The sequence below is a fragment of the Gossypium arboreum genome, chromosome 3, assembly GCF_025698485.1.
Source record: "Gossypium arboreum isolate Shixiya-1 chromosome 3, ASM2569848v2, whole genome shotgun sequence".
NCBI lineage: Eukaryota > Viridiplantae > Streptophyta > Magnoliopsida > Malvales > Malvaceae > Gossypium > Gossypium arboreum.
Window position 1 is genome coordinate 67,695,518 of NC_069072.1, and position 22,943 is coordinate 67,718,460.

A 22,943-nucleotide genomic window follows, 5' to 3' on the forward strand; every position below is an offset into this window, starting at 1 on the left:
ATGTCTTACTCAAGATGGCTACAAAGAAATTTCAAGAGTAGACAATCCATCATTGCATGCATCATTAGCAAGCTTCACATTTAGCATGCAATGGCTTTAACACAATAACAACTTTGGCCAAATACCATTCCCATGGCATAATAAGGATTTGAACCATGGCTAACATGAACATCAAGTTAGCAACTAAAACATGCATGAAACTCATAACACAACCTCATACATACCTTACTCTTGATGCAAGTTTAGCCAAATTTCCTTCTAGATCTCTTCTAAACAAAGAAAATGAAGCAAAAATCTCTTCTTCCTCTTAGTATTTTCGCCAAAAGGAGAGAACAAGGATGAACAAAATTTTTTGTTTTCTTTCTTAGTTGCACGGCAATGGGGGGCATCCATGCTCATCTTTTTTTTTTTGTTCATTTCTTTAATGCTAATTTTATTTTATTTCTTCATACATAACTCACTAACCAAACATGTTGGAAACATGTTTCCCTTGCCCATCAACACCTACCTTGGCCGCCACTATGCTTCTTTTGGGGAAATTTGACATGCAAATCCCTTTATTTTTGCATGCATGATCAACTAGTCATCCCACATCTTCCCATCATACTTTCAAAGTTTACTACTAGGCCCTTTCTAGTGAAATTCACATTTATAACACTAAATCAAATCATCAAAATGTCACACACAATTTAACACATATCATAGGCATCAAAATAAATTTTAAATTATTTTTATGCCTCGGTTTTGTGGTCCCGAAACCACATTCGACTAGGGTCAATTTTGGGCTGTCACAACTCTCCCCACTTAAGAAATTTTCGTCCCCAAAATCTTACCGTAAATAGGGTTGGGTATCGCTCTTTCATAGAGTTCTCGGTTTCCCAAGTAGCTTCTTCTATCCCGTGTTTGAGCCATAACACTTTCACTAGCGGAACTCGCTTGTTTCACAACTCTTTCACTTCACGTGATAGGATACGAATCGGTTCTTCCTCATAACTCATATTGGCTTGAATTTCAACCTCCGATGGACTAATCACGTGCGATGGATCAGATCTATAGTGTCGAAGCATCGAAACATGAAAGACATCGTGAATCTTTTCGAGTTCGGGGCAAAATCGACGATATGCCACCGGACCGACTCGCCGGATATCTCATATGGTCCAATGAACCTCGGCTCAACTTGCCCTTACGGCCGAATCGAGTATCTTTTTCCAAGGCGAAACCTTGAGAAACACTTTATCTCCCACCGATACTCGATGTCCTTACGCTCAGATCCGCTGCACGACTTTTGACGATCGGAGGCTATCTTCGACTTTCACGAATTACTTTCACTTTCTGCTCAAAGATCTCTAATCAAATCCACCGAAAATTTTGCTTTCACCGAGCTCACCAAAACAATGGTGTACGGCATTTACGATCGCACAAAGCCTCGTAAGGTGCCATCCTAATACTTGATTGAAAACTATTGTTATAAGCTTAATTCAATCAAAGGCAAATACCGCTCCCATGAACCATCGAACTCGAGGATGCAACATCTCAACATATCCTCAAGTATCTCAATTATCCGCCGGATTGACCATCGGTTTGGGAGTGAAAGGCGGTGCTGAAATGCAACTTGGTACCCAAAGCTTCTTGCAACTTCTTCCAAAATCGCGAGGTAAATCTCGGATCTCTATCCGACACGATAGAAATAGGCACCGTGTAATCTCACAACTGAGAACGCATAATTCGGCTAATTTGTCCATTGAAAATCCGTATGTACGGGACAAAGTGAGCCGACTTAGTCAATCTATCTACAACGACCCAAATCGCATCCTTCTTACTCATCGACAATGGCGGTCCGGACACGAAGTCCATTGTGACTCGATCCCATTTCCACTCGGGTATCGTGATTGGTCAAGTAATCCTCAAGGCACTTGATGTTCCGCTTTCACTTGTTGACATATTAAACACCTCAAACAAAGTCGGAGATGTCTCGCTTCATACCATGCCACCAAAACCGACGTTTCAAATCGTTGTACATCTTCGTACTCCCGGGTGGATTGCCATTTGGCTACAATGGGCTTCGCTCGAATTATCGAAATAAGTTCAATTCTTTGGAACACACAGACGACTTCTAAACCTCAAACAATCGTCATCATCGATCCGAAACTCCGATTCCTTGTTCGAACACACTCGCCCGCTTTTGCAACCAACTCATCGTCGACCTTCCGAGCCTCACAAATTTGATGTATCAATAATGGTTTGGCTTTCAATTCAGCTACTAACACGTTGTCGGATCGAACGGACAAGTGCACATTCATCGCTCAGAAGCGAATAATAATTTACGACTCAAGGCATCCGCAACCACATTCGCCTTTCCCGGTGATAGTCAATGACCAGCTCATAATCCTTTAATGCTCGAGCCAACGTCTTTGTCGCAGATTTAAGTCTCTTTGGGTCATCAAATATTTGAGACTTTTGTGATCCGAGTACACATAGCACCTCTCACCAAATAAGTAATGTCGCCAAATCTTTAAGGCGAATACGATGGCGACCAATTCGAGATCATGGGTCGGATAATTTTTCTCATGTGGTTTTAATTGCCTCGACGATAGGCCACAACTCGACCTTCTTGCATCAATACACAACCTAACCCAAGTAGGAGGCGCCACTATAGATGACAAACTCTTTGCCGATTCGGTTGCACTAGAATTGGGGCTTCACCAAATAAGTTTTCATTGATCGAAACTCTTCCGACATTTCTCCGTCCATTCAACTTAACATCCTTTTGGAGAAGCCGTCATTGGCGTGGCTATCGTTGAGAAACCTTTACAAATCGTCGGTAATAACCTAAGCAAGCCCCAAAAGCTCGAACCTCGGTAATATTTCTCGAGGCTTCCAGCTAAGTATGGCTGAAATTTTGTTCGGTCGACTCAATGCCCGATGCAGATATCACATGCCCCAAGAAGCTAACCTCTTAACCGTAACTCACACTTGTGAACTTAGCATATAATTGCTTATCCCGTAGAATTTGCAAAGACTAACCTCGGTGTTCAAGATGTTCGGTCTCATTTCTTGAATAGACCAAGATGTCATCAATGAATACGACTACGAACCGATCTAAATATGGTCTCAAGATCCGATTCATCAAATCCATAAATACCGCAGGGCATTAGTAAGTCCAAACGGCATCACTAGAAACTCGAGTGACCATATCTCGCTCAAGGCGCCTTGGGTACGTCCAATCTCGAATTCAGAATCGATAATAGCCCGATCTCAAATCTATTTTCGAGAACACCGAGGCTCCTTCAGTTGATCGAACAAGTCATCAATACGCTGTAACGGATATTTGTTCTTTATCGCCGCTTATTGTCGACGATAGTCGATGCACAACCTCATGGTCCCATCCTTCTTTTCACAAACAACACCGGCGCACCCTAAGGCGAAAAACTCAAGGCAAAACCTCTATCCACCAATTCTTGCAACCGAAGCTTTCAACTCCTTTAATTCCGCTTTTGCCATACGATACTGAGCTATCGAAATTGGAGTGGTACCAGTACCAATTCGATGCCAAACTCTATTTCCGAACAGTGGTAAACCCGCAATTCTTCGTGGAAAACATCCGTATTCACAAACCACGGCATCGATTCGGGTTTCTTTTTCGACTCCTTGTCATCGAGCACATATGCAAGGTACGCCGCACCCTTTTCTTACATATTTCCGCCAACATTGCCGATATTACCGGCAACCCTTTAAGTCCGTAGACTCAACCCGAATTATCTCGTTATTCGCGCACCTCGATTGATAGTCTTGCTTTTGCAATTTACAACCGCATCGCATGGTCAACCAATCCAAACCAAGAATAACGTCAATTCATCGAACGGCAAAAGCATCAAGTCCGCCAAAAACAAGAACCTCGAATACTAGGGACTTTTCTTGCACACTTTGTTGACAAGCACGTAATGACCCAAGGGTTTGACACGAATTACAAACTCAAGAGACTCAATAGGCAAAGTCTTATTGGATGCTAAGGTTTCACATATATAAGAATGAGTAGAACCAGGTCAATCAAAGCAATCACATTAGTATCGAAAAGAGTGAAAGTACCGTAATAACATCGGTGAGGTAGCATCCTCGCGCGCCAGTATGGCATAAGTCCTAGCAGAGTACGAGCCTCGGGTCTCGTTGTAGCATCTCTTGACCCTCTCGACCGCCACTAGCATTGCCCGCATTTCGGATGGCCTACCTCGAGCAAATGGTAGCACCTGTGTTTCCACTTTGACTTACATTTTGTTCAAGCAACCTCGGCAGTCCTTGATAAAGTGGTCACCGATCCACACTTATAGCAGAGCGATCACGGAACCTACAGCCTCCCGAATGCCATTTGCCACAATGCGCATAATTCGTTCTCTTTCGCTATCATTTCCACCATCGGCGATCAAGTGACTCGTGTGGTCACAGGAGGTCGACCGCGATCTCGTCTAGAAAAGCCCGAAGCGCCTCTAGACCGGCTCACATCATCTCGAAATCTCTTCGATGCCTGTTGAAGAGACTTTCCCGAGGACCTTTTTCCGAATTCTCCAGTTCCCACATCAACTTTTTGTTTCTCCTTCCCGAGCTCTTGGCTTTACAAGCTCGCTCAACAAGTACTACGAACTCTCGATTTCGAGAATGCCAACGAACATCCTTATATCATCATTCAGCCCATCCTCAAGCGTTTACATAATAGCTTCGGACGAAATGCATTCTTGCGTGTACCGCTAAGCCTCACAAATTTTCGTCAGAGTCTCAGAATCGACATAGAGCCTTGCTTAAGATCAAGAAATTCCTTTCGCTTCTGGTCGATGAATCTCTAACTGATATACTTTTTTCTGAACTCGGTTTGAAAGAACTCCCAAGTCACTTGCTCTCTAGGCACCACAGAAGTCAGAGTACTCCACCAATAGTAGGCGGAATCACGTAACAAGGAGATGGTACACTTTAAGCACTCATCGGTGTACAAGATAGCTCATCGAGCACCGGATAGTGTTGTCCAACCAAAATTCAGCTTGCTCGGCATCGTCATCATCCGTAGCTTTAAATTCAGTGGCCCCATGTTTTCGAATCCTATCGACTGGGGGCTTACTTGACCTTATTTGGTCGCCACGGAGGTATTGTAGGTGCGGGGTTGCATTTGTCGGGAATGGAGGTTGTGGAACACTAGTGTTAGTTCGAATGTTTTGGTTAAACCAATCATTCATCACACTATAAAAGGCTTGCCTAGCCTCATCATTTGGATTGTTGGCCATAGGTTGAGAGTCCGCCAGCGCTGTCCCCTTGCGCGGAGCAGCGCCACACTCTCCACATCATCAGCTATTGCTCGGTTGGGATCGGATCCATTGCTATAAACAAACACAAAGTCAAATTGTCGTAAATCACCACACTATCAATTCATCATTTAATGGCATGTATAGCTAGACCGCAAACATATCACGGTAGTCCTAGAATCGACTAAACCGTAGCTCGATACCAATAAAATTGTAACACCCGAGCCCGAGACCATTGCCGGTGTCGGACGCGAGGGGTTGACGAGCTAAATCCTCTTAAAGTACCGACCAATTTGGCATTTCCAGACAGGCTGGAAAACTGCGTCACTGTCGCCTTAAAAATCGTATCTCGAGTTTCAAAACTTGGAAACTGATTCCGTAAATTTTCCCTGAATTTAAACTCATATATCCTTCCATGGATTTATTTCTAGAATTTTTGGTCGGGCCAATTGGTACAGTTTATTAGTTAAAGTCACCCATGTTACAGGGATCGACTGCTCTGACCTTCGCGCGTTACAACTTGAATATCTCTCTGTACAGGGCTTTAATACTGGTGCCGTTTGTTTCTAATGAAACTAGACTCAAAATGGAATCTTCACATATAAGGCATGACTTCTAATTATTTCTGGATAATTTATAGAAAATTTTTAAAGTCGCGACAGGGGACCCAGAAACCGTTCTGGCCCTGTCTCACAATAACTTTAATATCTCTTAACAAGTAACTCCTATGACCGTTTCGTTTCTTCCATATGAAAGTAGACTCATCAAGGTTCATTTACATAACTTATTCACTACTTAATACCATTCCTACAAATTTTGGTGATTTTTCAAAACCACACCACTGCTGCTGCCAGCATCTGTTTTCAAGGTAACCTTTACCTATTTCATGATTTCCAAGATTCAATTGGCCCTTTTTGCATACATAGCACAAGTGTGATCATGATTGACCATTCCAATGGCTAATCTTTTCAAAACCATTCCATACCCCATAATGATCATCATACAAACGATTATAGAATCATACTAACAACGTATCTAAGCCATTTTCGCATGGCTATCCAAGCTTACATAAAACCGAAAGGTACATGACCTTCTACAACAGGGTAGTCCTATACATGCCATTTCAAAGTTCAACCAAAATTATACCCAAAATGGAGGCTTTGATAGTGTAGATGACTTCGACTTTAATGATCCCGAATCCGATCGCTAACGAGCAAAATCTATAAAAACAGAGCCAAAGCAACGGGTAAGCATTTTTATGCTTAGTAAGTCTCAAGCAATAAAATCAGCTTTAACTAAAGCATTACATTCACATAGCCAAATGAATCATTTCATTAATACACATTCACATAATCATACTTACTTCACACTTCATCATTGTATACTTTCACAAGATATCAACCAATTCAATAGCTGAAAATTCGTTAGTCGATTGAATGAATGTTACTCAAACATATCGACTTTTCCAATGCACATATAAACATACCTTTTCCTTTGGGCTTTTCGAGCGTATTAATTAAATTTATTACAGCAACCAACGCCACCTTCAGCCCAAGCTTCTTCGAATATAACCGGATATAACCACATGCACGAATGCCTTCGGTCTTAGCCCGGATAGAACGACTTGCACAAATGCCTTCGGTATTAGCCCTGATTTAACAACTTGCACGAATGCCTTTGGTCTTAGCCCGGATGTGGTCACTAGCACAATGGCCTTCGGTCTTAACCCGGATATAATTACTAGCATAAATGTCTTCGGACTTAGCCGGATATCATTCAATTGCTCATGCACACACATACATCAATAATCATTACACATCCATGTTTCATTTTCGTTACTAAGGCTCAAACACAAACATATCACTTGCATAATCGCCCGGACTTAGCCGGGTATCATTCAAATACTCATACACACATAAATCAATAATCATTACACATCCATATTTCATTTCACATAATTCGAGTAGGGTCATTTCTTGAGGACTTACTCGGATGTTGTCGAACGGCTTCGACGGCTAATCGATCACTTTTTCCTTCCCTTATCCAATTGTGGCCCTCTAAGCTCTTGAGCTAATTCAAACAAATTAAATTCATTAAAGTCTCGCTTGCTAGCCTTGGCGAATACACATATCATTGACTCAACATCACATAACTAAGCACTTTAGTCAATTTTCTTTAATTACGCACACATTCGCCTTAGCTCACAACAAGGTAGCCGATTACCTAAGTCAAGAATAGGCATCATTAAGCTTGCCTCTAACCGAATGCATGCACAATAATTCCCCTCATGTGGCCGATTATACTTAGTCATACTTGCACAAAATCAACAATAAAATTGCAAGATTTTCACATCATATGTGTACTAGGCCGATTGTACATGCAAATTTCACAACATTCTTCAACAAATTTCTTCTTTAAACAACATATTTATCACTTTCTTCATAATCAAAATATCATGTGCAATCATATATATACATATAGGTGCAAGGTCAATTTCAAGGTGTCCATAGCCATCCAAAACACAAATTTTAACTAACATGCAAGAAGCATGAACCATGCTCATGAATGCATCATGGCCGAATACATCACAATCATGCCCTTTCAACTTCAATCATGGTTAAACAAAAGAAAACTCAATGTCTTACTCAAGATGGCTACAAAGAAATTTCAAGAGTAGACAATCCATCATTGCATGCATCATTAGCAAGCTTCACATTTAGCATGCAATGGCTTTAACACAATAACAACTTTGGCCAAATACCATTCCCATGGCATAATAAGGATTTGAACCATGGCTAACATGAACATCAAGTTAGCAACTAAAACATGCATGAAACTCATAACACAACCTCATACATACCTTACTCTTGATGCAAGTTTAGCCAAATTTCCTTCTAGATCTCTTCTAAACAAAGAAAATGAAGCAAAAATCTCTTCTTCCTCTTAGTATTTTCGGCCAAAAGGAGAGAACAAGGATGAACAAAATTTTTTGTTTTCTTTCTTAGTTGCACGGCAATGGGGGCATCCATGCTCATCTTTTTTTTTTGTTCATTTCTTTAATGCTAATTCTTATTTTATTTCTTCATACATAACTCACTAACCAAACATGTTGGAAACATGTTTCCTTGCCCATCAACACCTACCTTGGCCGCCACTATGCTTCTTTTGGGGAAATTTGACATGCAAATCCCTTATTTTTGCATGCATGATCAACTAGTCATCCCACATCTTCCCATCATACTTTCAAAGTTTACTACTAGGCCCTTTCTAGTGAAATTCACATTTATAACACTAAATAAAATCATCAAAATGTCACACACAATTTAACACATATCATAGGCATCAAAATAAATTTTAAATTATTTTTATGCCTCGATTTTGTGGTCCCGAAACCACATTCGACTAGGGTCAATTTTGGGCTGTCACAACTCTCCCCACTTAAGAAATTTTCGTCCCCAAAATCTTACCGTAAATAGGGTTCGTATCGCTCTTTCATAGAGTTCTCGGTTTCCCAAGTAGCTTCTTCTATCCCGTGTTTGAGCCATAACACTTTCACTAGCGGAACCTGCTTGTTTCACAACTCTTTCACTTCACGTGATAGGATATGAATCGGTTCTTCCTCATAACTCATATTGGCTTGAATTTCAACCTCCGATGGACTAATCACGTGCGATGGATCAGATCTATAGTGTCAAGCATCGAAACATGAAAGACATCGTGAATCTTTTCGAGTTCGGGGCAAAATCGACGATATGCCCTTTGGACCGACTCGCTTCGGATATCTCATATGGTCCAATGAACCTCGGCTCAACTTGCCCTTACTACCGAATCGAGTATCTTTTTCCAAGGCGAAACCTTGAGAAACACTTTATCTCCCACCGATACTCGATGTCCTTACGCTTCAGATCCGCTGCAGACGACTTCTCGACGATCGGAGGCTATCTTCGACTTTCACGAATTACTTTCACTTTTCGCTCAAAGATCTCTAATCAAATCCACCTCGAAAATTTTGCTTTCACCGAGCTCACCAAAACAATGGTGTACGGCATTTACGATCGTACAAAGCCTCGTAAGGTGCCATCCTAATACTTGATTGAAAACTATTGTTATAAGCGAATTCAATCAAAGGCAAATACCGCTCCCATGAACCATCGAACTCGAGGATGCAACATCTCAACATATCCTCAAGTATCTCGAATTATCCGCTCGGATTGACCATCGGTTTGGGAGTGAAAGGCGGTGCTGAAATGCAACTTGGTACCCAAAGCTTCTTGCAACTTCTTCCAAAATCGCGAGGTAAATCTCGGATCTCTATCCGACACGATAGAAATAGGCACCCCGTGTAATCTCACAATCTGAGAAACGTACAATTCGGCTAATTTGTCCATTGAAAAATCCGTACGTACGGGGACAAAGTGAGCCGACTTAGTCAATCTATCTACAACGACCCAAATCGCATCCTTCTTACTCACTGACAATGGCAGTCCGGATACGAAGTCCATTGTGACTCGATCCCATTTCCACTCGGGTATCGTGATTGGCTGAAGTAATCCTGAAGGCACTTGATGTTCCGCTTTCACTTGTTAACATATTAAACACCTCGAAACAAAGTCGGAGATGTCTCGTTTCATACCATACCACCAAAACCGACGTTTCAAATCGTTGTACATCTTCGTACTCCCCGGGTGGATTGCCATTTGGCTACAATGGGCTTCGTTCAGAATTATCGAAATAAGTTCCGAATTCTTTGGAACACACAGACGACTTCTAAACCTCAAACAATCGTCATCATCGATCTGAAACTCCGATTCCTTGTTCAGAACACACTCGGCCCGTTTTGCAACCAACTCATCGTCGACCTTCTGAGCCTCACAAATTTGATGTATCAATAATGGTTTGGCTTTCAATTCAGCTACTAACACGTTGTCGGATCGAACGGACAAGTGCACATTCATCGCTCGTAAAGCGAATAATAATTTACGACTCAAGGCATCCGCACCACATTCGCCTTTCCCGGGTGATAGTCAATGACCACTCATAATCCTTTAATGACTAGAGCCAACGTCTTTGTCGCAGATTTAAGTCTCTTTGGGTCATCAAATATTTGAGACTTTTGTGATCCGAGTACACATGGCACCTCTCACCAAATAAGTAATGTCGCCAAATCTTTAAGGCGAATACGATGGCAGCCAATTCGAGATCATGGGTCGGATAATTTTTCTCATGTGGCTTTAATTGCCTCGACGATAGGCCACAACTCGACCTTCTTGCATCAATACACAACCTAACCCAAGTAGGAGGCGCCACTATAGATGACAAACTCTTTGCCGATTCGGGTTGCACTAGAATTGGGGCTTCACCAAATAAGTTTTCAGTTGATCGAAACTCTTCCGACATTTCTCCGTCCATTCAACTTAACATCCTTTTGGAGTAGCCGTCATTGGCGTGGCTATCGTTGAGAAACCTTTTACAAATCGTCGGTAATAACCCGCAAGCCCCAAAAGCTCCGAACCTCGTAATATTTCTGAGGCTTCCAGTTAAGTATGGCTGAAATTTTGTTGGGTCGACTCGAATGCCCGATGCGATATCACATGCCCCAAGAAGCTAACCTCTTAACCGTAACTCACACTTCTTGAACTTAGCATATAATTGCTTATCCCGTAGAATTTGCAGACTAACCTCGGTGTTCAAGATGTTCGGTCTCATTTCTTGAATAGACCAAGATGTCATCAATGAATACGACTACGAACCGATCTAAATATGGTCTCAAGATCCGATTCATCAAATCCATAAATACCGCAGGGCATTAGTAAGTCCAAACGGCATCACTAGAAACTCAGTAGTGACCATATCTCGCTCAAGGCGTCTTGGGTACGTCCAATCTCGAATTCGCAGAATCGATAATAGCCCGATCTCAAATCTATTTTCGAGAACACCGAGGCTCCTTCATTGATCGAACAAGTCATCAATACGCTGTAACGGATATTTGTTCTTTATCGCCGCTTATTGTCGACGATAGTCGATGCACAACCTCATGGTCCCATCCTTCTTTTCACAAACAACACCGGCGCACCCCAAGGCGAAAAACTCAAGGCAAAACCTCTATCCACCAATTCTTGCAATCGAGCTTTCAACTCCTTTAATTCCGTCGATTGCCATACGACACGGAGCTATCAAAATTGAGTGGTACCGGTACCAATTCGATGCCAAACTCTATTTCCCGAACAGTGGTAAACCCGCAATTCTTCAGGAAAACATCCGGTATTCACAAACCATCGCATCGATTCGGGTTTCTTTTCGACTCCTTGTCATCGAGCACATACGCAAGGTACGCCGCACCCTTTTCTTACATATTTCGGGCCAACATTGCCGATATTATACCGGCAACCCTTTAAGTCCGTAGACTCAACCCGAATTATCTCGTTATTCGCGCACCTCGATTGATAGTCTTGCTTTTGCAATTTACAACCGCATCGTGCATGGTCAACCAATCCAAACCAAGAATAACGTCGAATTCATCGAACGGCAAAAGCATCAAGTCCGCCAAAAACAAGAACCTCGGAATACTAGGGACTTTTCTTGCACACTTTGTTGACAAGCACGTAATGACCCAAGGGTTTGACACCGAATTACAAACTCAAGAGACTCAATAGGCAAAGTCTTATGGATGCTAAGGTTTCACATATATAAGAATGAGTAGAACCGTGGTCAATCAAAGCAATCACATTAGTATCGAAAAGAGTGAAAGTACCGTAATAACATCCGGTGAGGTAGCATCCTCGCGTGCGCAGTATGGCATAAGTCCTAGCAGAGTACGAGCCTCGTGTCTCGTTGTAGCATCTCTTGACCCTCTCGATCGCCACTAGCATTGCCCGCATTTCGGATGGCCTACCTCGGCAATGGTAGCACCTGTGTTTCCACTTTGACTTACATTTTGTTCAAGCAACCTCGGCAGTCCTTGATAAAGTGGTCACCGATCCACACTTATAGCAGAGCGATCACGGAACCTACAGACTCCCGAATGCCATTTGCCACAATGCGCACATTCGTTCTCTTTCGCTATCATTTCCACCATCGGCGATCAAGTGACTCGTGTGGTCACAGGAGGTCGACCGCGATCTCGTCTAGAAAGCCCAAGCGCCTCTAGACCGGCTCACATCATCTCGAAATCTCTTCGATGCTGTTGAAGAGACTTTCCGAGGACCTTTTCGAATTCTCCAGTTCCCACATCAACTTTTTGTTTCTCCTTCCGAGCTCTTGACTTTACAAGCTCGCTCAACAAGTACTACGAACTCTCGATTTCGAGAATGCCAACGAACATCCTTATATCATCATTCAGCCCATCCTCAAGCGTTTACACATAATAGCTTCGGACGAAATGCATTCTCGCAGCATCGGCTAAGCCTCACAAATTTTCGTTCGTAGTCAGAATCGACATAGAGCCTTGCTTAAGATCAAGAAATTCCTTTCGCTTCGGTCGATGAATCTCGATCGATATACTTTTTTGAACTCGGTTTGAAAGAACTCCCAAGTCACTTGCTCTCTAGGCACCACGAAGTCGAGTACTCCACCAATAGTAGGCGGAATCACGTAACAAGGAGATGGTACACTTTAAGCACTCATCGGTGTACAAGATAGCTCATCGAGCACCGGATAGTGTTGTCCAACCAAAATTCAGCTTGCTCGGCATCGTCATCATCCGTAGCTTTAAATTCAGTGGCCCCATGTTTTTGAATCCTATCGATTGGGGCTTACTTGACCTTATTTGGTCGATTCACGGAGGTATTGTAGGTGCGGGTTTGCATTTGTCGGGAATGGAGGTTGTGGAACAGTAGTGTTAGTTCGAATGTTTTGGTTAAACCAATCATTCATCACACTATAAAAGGCTTGCCTAGCCTCATCATTTGGATTGTTGGCCATAGGTTGAGAGTCCGCCACGCTGTCCCTTTGCGGGAGCAAGCGCCACACTCTCCACATCATCAGCTATTGCTCGGTTGGGATCGGGATCCATTGCTATAAACAAACACAAAGTCAAATTGTCAGAAATCACCACACTATCAATTCATCATTTAATGGCATGTATAGCTAGACCGCAAACATATCACGGTAGTCCTAGAATCGACTAAACCGTAGCTCTGATACCAATAAAATTGTAACACCCCGAGCCCGAGACCATTGCCGGTGTCGGACGCGAGGGGTTGACGAGCTAAATCCTCTTAAAGTACCGACCAATTTGGCATTTCCAGACAGGCTGGAAAACTGCGTCACTGTCGCCTTAAAAATCGTATCTCGAGTTTCAAAACTTGGAAACTGATTCCGTAAATTTTCCCTGAATTTAAACTCATATATCCTTCCATGGATTTATTTCTAGAATTTTTGGTTGGGCCAATTGGTACAGTTTATTAGTTAAAGTCACCCATGTTACAGGGATCGACTGCTCTGACCTTCGCGCGTTACAACTTGAATATCTCTCTGTACAGGGCTTTAATACTGGTGCCGTTTGTTTCTAATGAAACTAGACTCAAAATGGAATCTTCACATATAAGGCATGACTTCTAATTATTTCTGGATAATTTATAGAAAATTTTTAAAGTCGCGACAGGGGACCCAGAAACCGTTCTGGCCCTGTCTCACAATAACTTTAATATCTCTTAACAAGTAACTCCTATGACCGTTTCGTTTCTTCCATATGAAAGTAGACTCATCAAGGTTCATTTACATAACTTATTCACTACTTAATACCATTCCTACAAATTTTGGTGATTTTTCAAAACCACACCACTGCTGCTGCCAGCATCTGTTTTCAAGGTAACCTTTACCTATTTCATGATTTCCAAGATTCAATTGGCCCTTTTTGCATACATAGCACAAGTGTGATCATGATTGACCATTCCAATGGCTAATCTTTTCAAAACCATTCCATACCCCATAATGATCATCATACAAACGATTATAGAATCATACTAACAACGTATCTAAGCCATTTTCGCATGGCTATCCAAGCTTACATAAACCGAAAGGTACATGACCTTCTACAACAGGTAGTCCTATACATGCCATTTCAAAGTTCAACCAAAATTATACCCAAAATGGAGGCTTTGATAGTGTAGATGACTTCGACTTTAATGATCCCGAATCCGATCGCTAACGAGCAAAATCTATAAAACAGAGAGCCAAAGCAACGGGGTAAGCATTTTTATGCTTAGTAAGTCTCAAGCAATAAAATCAGCTTTAACTAAAGCATTACATTCACATAGCCAAATGAATCATTTCATTAATACACATTCACATAATCATACTTACTTCACACTTCATCATTGTATACTTTCACAAGATATCAACCAATTCAATAGCTGAAAATTCGTTAGTCGATTGAATGAATGTTACTCAAACATATCGACTTTTCCAATGCACATATAAACATACCTTTTCCTTTGGGCTTTTCGAGCGTACTAATTAAATTTATTACAGCAACCAACGCTCACCTTCAGCCCAAGCTTCTTCGGAATATAACCGGATATAACCACATGCACGAATGCCTTCGGGTCTTAGCCCGGATAGAACGACTTGCACAAATGCCTTCGGGTATTAGCCCGAATTTAACAACTTGCACGAATGCCTTCTGGTCTTAGCCCGGATGTGATCACTAGCACAATGGCCTTCGGGTCTTAACCCGGATATAATTACTAGCATAAATGTCTTCGGACTTAGCCGGATATCATTCAATTGCTCATGCACACACATACATCAATAATCATTACACATCCATGTTTCATTTTCGTTACTAAGGCTCAAACACAAACATATCACTTGCATAATCGCCGGACTTAGCCGGGTATCATTCAAATACTCATACACACATAAATCAATAATCATTACACATCCATATTTCATTTCACATAATTCGAGTAGGGTCATTTCTTGAGGACTTACCTCGGATGTTGTCGAACGGCTTCGACGGCTAATCGATCACTTTTTCCTTCCCCTTATCCAATTGTGGCCCTCTAAGCTCTTGAGCTAATTCAAACAAATTAAATTCATTAAAGTCTCGCTTGCTAGCCTTGGCGAATACACATATCATTGACTCAACATCACATAACTAAGCACTTTAGTCAATTTTCTTTAATTACGCACACATTCGGCCTTAGCTCACAACAAGGTAGCCGATTACCTAAGTCAAGAATAGGCATCATTAAGCTTGCCTCTAACCGAATGCATGCACAATAATTCCCCTCATGTGGCCGATTATACTTAGTCATACTTGCACAAAATCAACAATAAAATTGCAAGATTTTCACATCATATGTGTACTAGGCCGATTGTACATGCAAATTTCACAACATTCTTCAACAAATTTCTTCTTTAAACAACATATTTATCACTTTCTTCATAATCAAAATATCATGTGCAATCATATATATACATATAGGTGCAAGGTCAATTTCAAGGTGTCCATAGCCATCCAAAACACAAATTTTAACTAACATGCAAGAAGCATGAACCATGCTCATGAATGCATCATGGCCGAATACATCACAATCATGCCCTTTCAACTTCAATCATGGTTAAACAAAAGAAAACTCAATGTCTTACTCAAGATGGCTACAAAGAAATTTCAAGAGTAGACAATCCATCATTGCATGCATCATTAGCAAGCTTCACATTTAGCATGCAATGGCTTTAACACAATAACAACTTTGGCCAAATACCATTCCCATGGCATAATAAGGATTTGAACCATGGCTAACATGAACATCAAGTTAGCAACTAAAACATGCATGAAACTCATAACACAACCTCATACATACCTTACTCTTGATGCAAGTTTAGCCAAATTTCCTTCTAGATCTCTTCTAAACAAAGAAAATGAAGCAAAAATCTCTTCTTCCTCTTAGTATTTTCGGCCAAAAAGGAGAGAACAAGGATGAACAAAATTTTTTTGTTTTCTTTCTTAGTTGCACGGCAATGGGGGGGGCATCCATGCTCATCTTTTTTTTTTTGTTCATTTCTTTAATGCTAATTCTTATTTTATTTCTTCATACATAACTCACTAACCAAACATGTTGGAAACATGTTTCCCTTGCCCATCAACACCTACCTTGGCCGCCACTATGCTTCTTTTGGGGAAATTTGACATGCAAATCCCTTATTTTTGCATGCATGATCAACTAGTCATCCCACATCTTCCCATCATACTTTCAAAGTTTACTACTAGGCCCTTTCTAGTGAAATTCACATTTATAACACTAAATCAAATCATCAAAAATGTCACACACAATTTAACACATATCATAGGCATCAAAATAAATTTTAAATTATTTTTATGCCTCGGTTTTGTGGTCCCAAAACCACATTCCGACTAGGGTCAATTTTGGGCTGTCACACACTGAAACCTAAATGAAATGGATGTAAATGAATTGTGACAGATTTGTATGTTTATTTAATCTAAATCCATAAATATCTTTAATAATCAAGAAATGGGATAATATGATGGAATAAAAAAAATGTCATGGCTAGTTTACTTGGTGCATAAGATATTTTTATATCATCTAGGTAAATCAAAGATTGACTCTAAGTTTATAAAGTCAAGTTCATCACCAAGACTGAAAGGTACGAGAGTTAGGGAATCTTCAATTAGAGCACATTTGCTTTGCCTTGCACTTTGACCTTTCCCTCAAGCCCAACCTTTACCTTAATCATGATCATTTTTTACAACCTCGACACCTTACTTGATAGGTACACCTATGCCGTGACGTGATTGTACATTCTTTTTTCCTCTGACTTGGCCTCTAGTAGTAGGTTAGGCTTTCTATGTTTCTCCTTTGGCATTTGGAAACTAGACAGTTTATATGAGGTAATAAAGTTTGTCCCAATGAATACACGTATGGTTTACCATTGACCCGAAACCATTCCATATATATATATCTATAAAATTGTCATCATTTATTAATGCAGCCAATGGCCTACATTGGAAACGACTACTCCAATGTGTCATGTGTTGTACAAATATGATGGCTCAATTACACTCTCACCTCGAACATGAATTTACAAGATGATAGTCTTCAATGTTCTTTAGATCTGTTGGAATTCGTTATACCATCTTGAAATGTCATAATATTTGATTTGGTTGATGCCACTCAATGCAAGAAAAACATAAAAGAGCATGCAGACAGTAAAAACATGATTGTGTGCATGCGCATTCGACAGTAGTATGGATGCAATCTCTTTTGTTTAGTATGACATCCATATAAACTAAAAAATAAAAAAAAAACTTAAATTCCATTATGAAGTGATATTAATTAAAGTATATGAACTCGACCACAGAAAACACAAATCACTTAATTATTGAATTTCCTATCAATTTTCTATCAATTGCTCCATGATGCTTAGACCAACTAATGAATTACAAGGACTTAATGCATATATAAAACATTTAGAAAGTAATAGATTTTAGGGTTAAAGGTTCTACTTTTACTTTCTATCTAGAGGGAAACTAAGAGGCTTAGAGCTTATAGGCACAATGAGCAGACATTGATGCCACCCTCAGACTAGAAAATCACAAGGTAGTCATTCACTTCTCTATTCCTGACTTTACACCCCTTGCACAATGCCCTGTATAGGCAAGCTAAAATGGTAGAGCCTAAATAGTATGTAACATTCGATCAAAATTTTGATAATAGCTAGAGGTACATGGTATGAGCTAAGTTGCTAGACTTTTTTAGCGTCAGCACACCTCTGATCAAGTGAAGAATGTACACTCAAGCATGAAAATCAGTATCAATGAGTGTTGATTTCTATAAAAGATGCTCAGATCACCTTTACAACTAGTCTAACTTTACCCAAAGTCTAATTAGATGAAAGGTCATGGTACATGTTTTGAAAGATCCATAAAGGATCTGCCTTATGTTGTGCTTTGATTTTTCCTATTATAGGACACTTGCCCATTAGAAGACTCATCAACAATGCTACATCTTTCAATGTTATTGTTTCTTCGTTGCTTGAGAGAAACGTATGAGTCTTCGGTCTCCATCATTCAATTAAAGTGGAAAGGAAGGATAAAATGTCATTAGCTTTCTTAATTTGGCTTGCTTGATAGAAATTGACACATGTTAATTGATTAATGACTCTCTCGTCATGTGAACATATATTTATATTGCTGTGAAGCCAACCCACAAGAGAATACTCCAATGTTGTTGCATTCTTGACAACATGTCCTTGTTCAAATTTCAGTAACTAGACAACCATTACTATATGTTTGGAAATTGTAATTTGGAGGTATTTAGCTATGTAGGGTTTAGGGTAGAATGTAGAAGACATTTTAATTTAGTTTCCTGTGAGAAACTAACAAGTTTGATTGGTTAAAATTTAGTTTTAAATTCAAGGTTTTGCCAAGGGCTTTAAGAGAAACTTGACACCAACAAGTATCAACTCTAATTTATATTTTCGTTAAAATGTAATTAGATTATGTTATCTTTTTTTAATTCAATTAGCAACTTGACACTTGTGGATGTCAAATGTAAGGTTTTAAAATTAAATTAAAATTTTTGCTATTTAATTTTCAAAATTTTCACCATGAAATCAACACCTATGAGTGTCGAAGTACAATAATCATATCATAAAAATTACCCCGATTCCAAAGACACACAGAAAACTTTACGACAATAACAAGCACTTTGAACTTGGCACCGTGGTTATCGAAGTACTCGTAAAAAAGAAATTGTATTATGAGAATTAACTTCCTCTCTTACATATTAATAAATAATAAAATTTGTAGTAACAAAGTAAAAAAAAAGCCCTATTAATTGGTTGAATTAGCAAAATATGCCGAAAAAAAGTTATTTGACTAAATAGGTCTTTTTTTTAATTTAAAGAAATAGGCCGTTTTTGGAGAAACTATGTGAAAGTGCTTCTAATTGAGTGTGATTTCTACACAATTGACAATAAAGCACGCCCAGCTGGGCACACTTTCCCTTTAAGCTGCATTTTCTGATTTTTTTAATATAATCAGTTTCTTTGGTCAGATGGTTAAATGATAGTAGTTTTGTCCTTAAGTCTCAGGTTTGATTTTTCTTCAGCTCATATTTGTATTTTTTATTTCATGTTGTTTGAAGTTTTTTATTTTTAATTAATATTTTTAACATATCAGCTCATTGGTTAAATGGTAAAATAATAATGATTTCATCCTCAAGTTTTAAGTCCAATTCCTCTCCTAAACGCATTTCTAATTTTTACTCCAGTTTCAATTTTTTATTTTTAATTAATAAATATATATTTTTAAATTTTTATGTTTAATTAATAACTTTTTATTTATAAAATCAAATAATTATTACAAATATCATTATTTTTAGTAAATATAATTTTTATTTTCAATCCATATCATGAGTGTAGTAAATTTTAGTATTATATATTTTTGTATGTGTATTTAAAATATTTTATATATAAATATAATGATATTTGAAATAATTAATTGAAATATTTCATATATAAAAATATTTGAAATATCATACCCACAATGCACATGAAAAACAATGATATTTGAAACATTTTACATATAATAAAAATTATATTTGAAATAATTTTTTCATTTTATAATATTAAAATCACCATACCCACAATATACGTGGAGAAAAATAATATTTGACATATAAATATTATATATAAAGAAAAATATATCAAAAAATTAGTTGATGTTCATATTACATATAAAGGATTTATTAATTTCAAATATTTTTAACATAATGATATATGTAATATATATTTTATTACATAATTACATATTTATTATTTGATTTTATGAATAAAAGAGTTATAATTAAAAATAAATTAAAAAATAAAAAATTGAAAATAATATATATATTTAATTAAAAATAAAAATGCTTGAAACACTATGAAATAAAAATTAAAAATGTGTTTAGAAGAAGAATTGAAACTGAACTTAAGGATAAAATCATTTTATTTAACCATTTAACCAAAAGAGTTGATATGTTAAAAAATTAATTAAAAATAATAAAAACTTGAAACAAAAAATACGAATGTGAGTGGGAGAAGAATTGAATTCGAGACTCAAAGACAAAACTACTAATATTTGATCATCTGACGAAAGAAACTAATTATATTAAAAGAGTTAGAAAATGTGACTTAAAAGGGAAAGCGTGTCCAGTTGCCAATTGTGCAGAAAGTACATTCAATTAGACGCGCTTTCACACTCTCTCTTTAAAAATAACATATTTCTCTAACTTAAAAAAAGCGATCTATTTAAATAATTAACTTTTTAGCTAATTTAACCCTTTTAATTTATGTTATGTTATGTAATAATTTTGGATACTACATAAAGTATGAAAAATAAATAAGAAACGAGAGAATATAAAATGAAACATAAAGAAAACATGAATATAAAAAAATTATATATAATTTATAAGAATATATTTACTTTAAATACAATTGTAATACAAAAATAAATAAAATATGTTTAAAAAAACTAAATAAAAATCCAACACATGTTTTTTTTTGTTTTGTTTTAAGTTACATTTATGGTGGAGGTGTTCATGGGTGAAGCAATCCACTTATCTTAGTCGATCTAATACTTTTATGTTGAGCTTAAATTTATATATTTTAACCTCGAGTTGATTCTAATTGATTTATTTTATTATTTATAAATAATAAAAATGAAAAAAATTTAAATTATTATTTATATATTTTATAATTAAATTTAATAAAAAATTATTATTTTTAAACAAATAAAGTAAATTTTTAACAAATCAAGCTTAAACTTAAATTTTTATCAAATTAAATCTTGAGTCGAGTAATGAAAACTTCTAACACAATCATAATTGAAATTATAAATAAAAACATACATTGGAATAAGAGGAATCAAACAAAATTCAAATATATCAATATTTACGAAAAAAGAAAGAAAAATAAACAGATGTCGTACATAATTTACATAAAATAATACCTAAACTTAAAATTTTAAAATGTTGAACACTACATAAAAAAAAATAACTTCAATAAATATAGTTTGGGAGTGGGGACTACTTTAGGTTATTCCGTTGCTCCATCTGTCGCTAGGCTCAACCATTTGTTCAGTAGGAGCTCGTTTGATGTTCAATACTTTTTGGCAGGATTTGATTAGATTGAAAAATTAAATTCAAATAATAAATTGTGATCCATATTAAAAGTAGATTGACCGTTGAGTAGAATAGTTTTTCTATTTTTATTTGATTAGTAAAATTAGCGAGGGTAAATTATTAATCAGTAACTTCTTATTTTGGTTTTTTAATTTAAAAAAAAGTTATTATTTAGTTATTAAATTATTTCAAAGTTTTTATTTAAATTATTAGACTATTAAAATCGATATTATATAGTTTTCTCTATTTACACTATCTGCACCAATCAAAAGCTCTCTCTCTTTCTTTTCTATTTTATAGTCATGTTTTCTTTTTATGAAACAACTTTGGACATCACAAATCTATAAACTAAAATTCAAACACATTTTTTCTTCAATCTTCGACGTTGACCATTAAATCAACTTGGATCAAAGGTATGTTCTTCTATCAACTTGGATTAAAGGTATGTTCTTCTACTCATTGACTTGCACTTTATCACTATACCGATCATCAAATCGTCGCTTGGAGCTCGTTGGTGGAACTTTAAACAAACATAACCACCTAGTAACGTTGAAAATAAAAACTTTTGAATAGTTTAATGACCAAATTGTAATTTTTTAGTAACGTGACCAAAATAAAAACTTATCCACAGATTAGTGATTAATAGTGTAGTTTACCCAATTAACAATTAGATTGGAGTGACTTACTTATAATTGTGTGTGATATATTTGGATAATTACTATAATTAATGGATCTTGTTGAATTGAGTCTAATCATATTCCAATTCTTAAAGGAGAGTGAGAATTTAAGTAATTACGTGAATAAATAAAAACAATTACACTCAAATAAAATTACTCTTATCACTTTCTAAATATGCTTGCAAATAATTTAAATTTAAAATTTTTATTTTATACCATAATAATATTTGAATCATGGGACATTTTATTTAAAATTTTATTTTATTTTATTTTTCTCATTCAAATAATTTAAAATTTTATTGATAGGAGATAATTTTTCATACATTTTGACTCACTAAATAATTAACGAAATTACATAGTACTTATTATGAGTTATTTATACTTGACTAAGGACCAATCGATGATGACAAGGAGCATACGTTTAATGTTATAGAGAGAATAACCTAATAAAAATGAAATACGAGAGTAATTAGATAAAATTGCATAGGATATTTTTTATTCTTGTTAATTTTTTAGTGATCTTATTTGTGTTTGGTTTCTAGCATAATAACATGAGAAAAAAAGCTTATTTATTACATCTATATTACAATAGTTTGATATAAAATGAAGAATAATTAGTACAAATTTAAACTTGAAATTAGAAAGATGAGTAAAACCTCTAGTAAAAAATAAATCCTCTTCAAAATAAGAAAAAATTTTCTTTCTCTTTGCTAAAAATAAGTCATGAAAGTGACTAAATATTACTAATTGAATTAGTTTTATTGCTAACATATATATTAAAACATGCATAAAAATAATATTCCAACCAAATGTAGCATTATTGTTGAATACTTTCATGGACTAACATATTACAT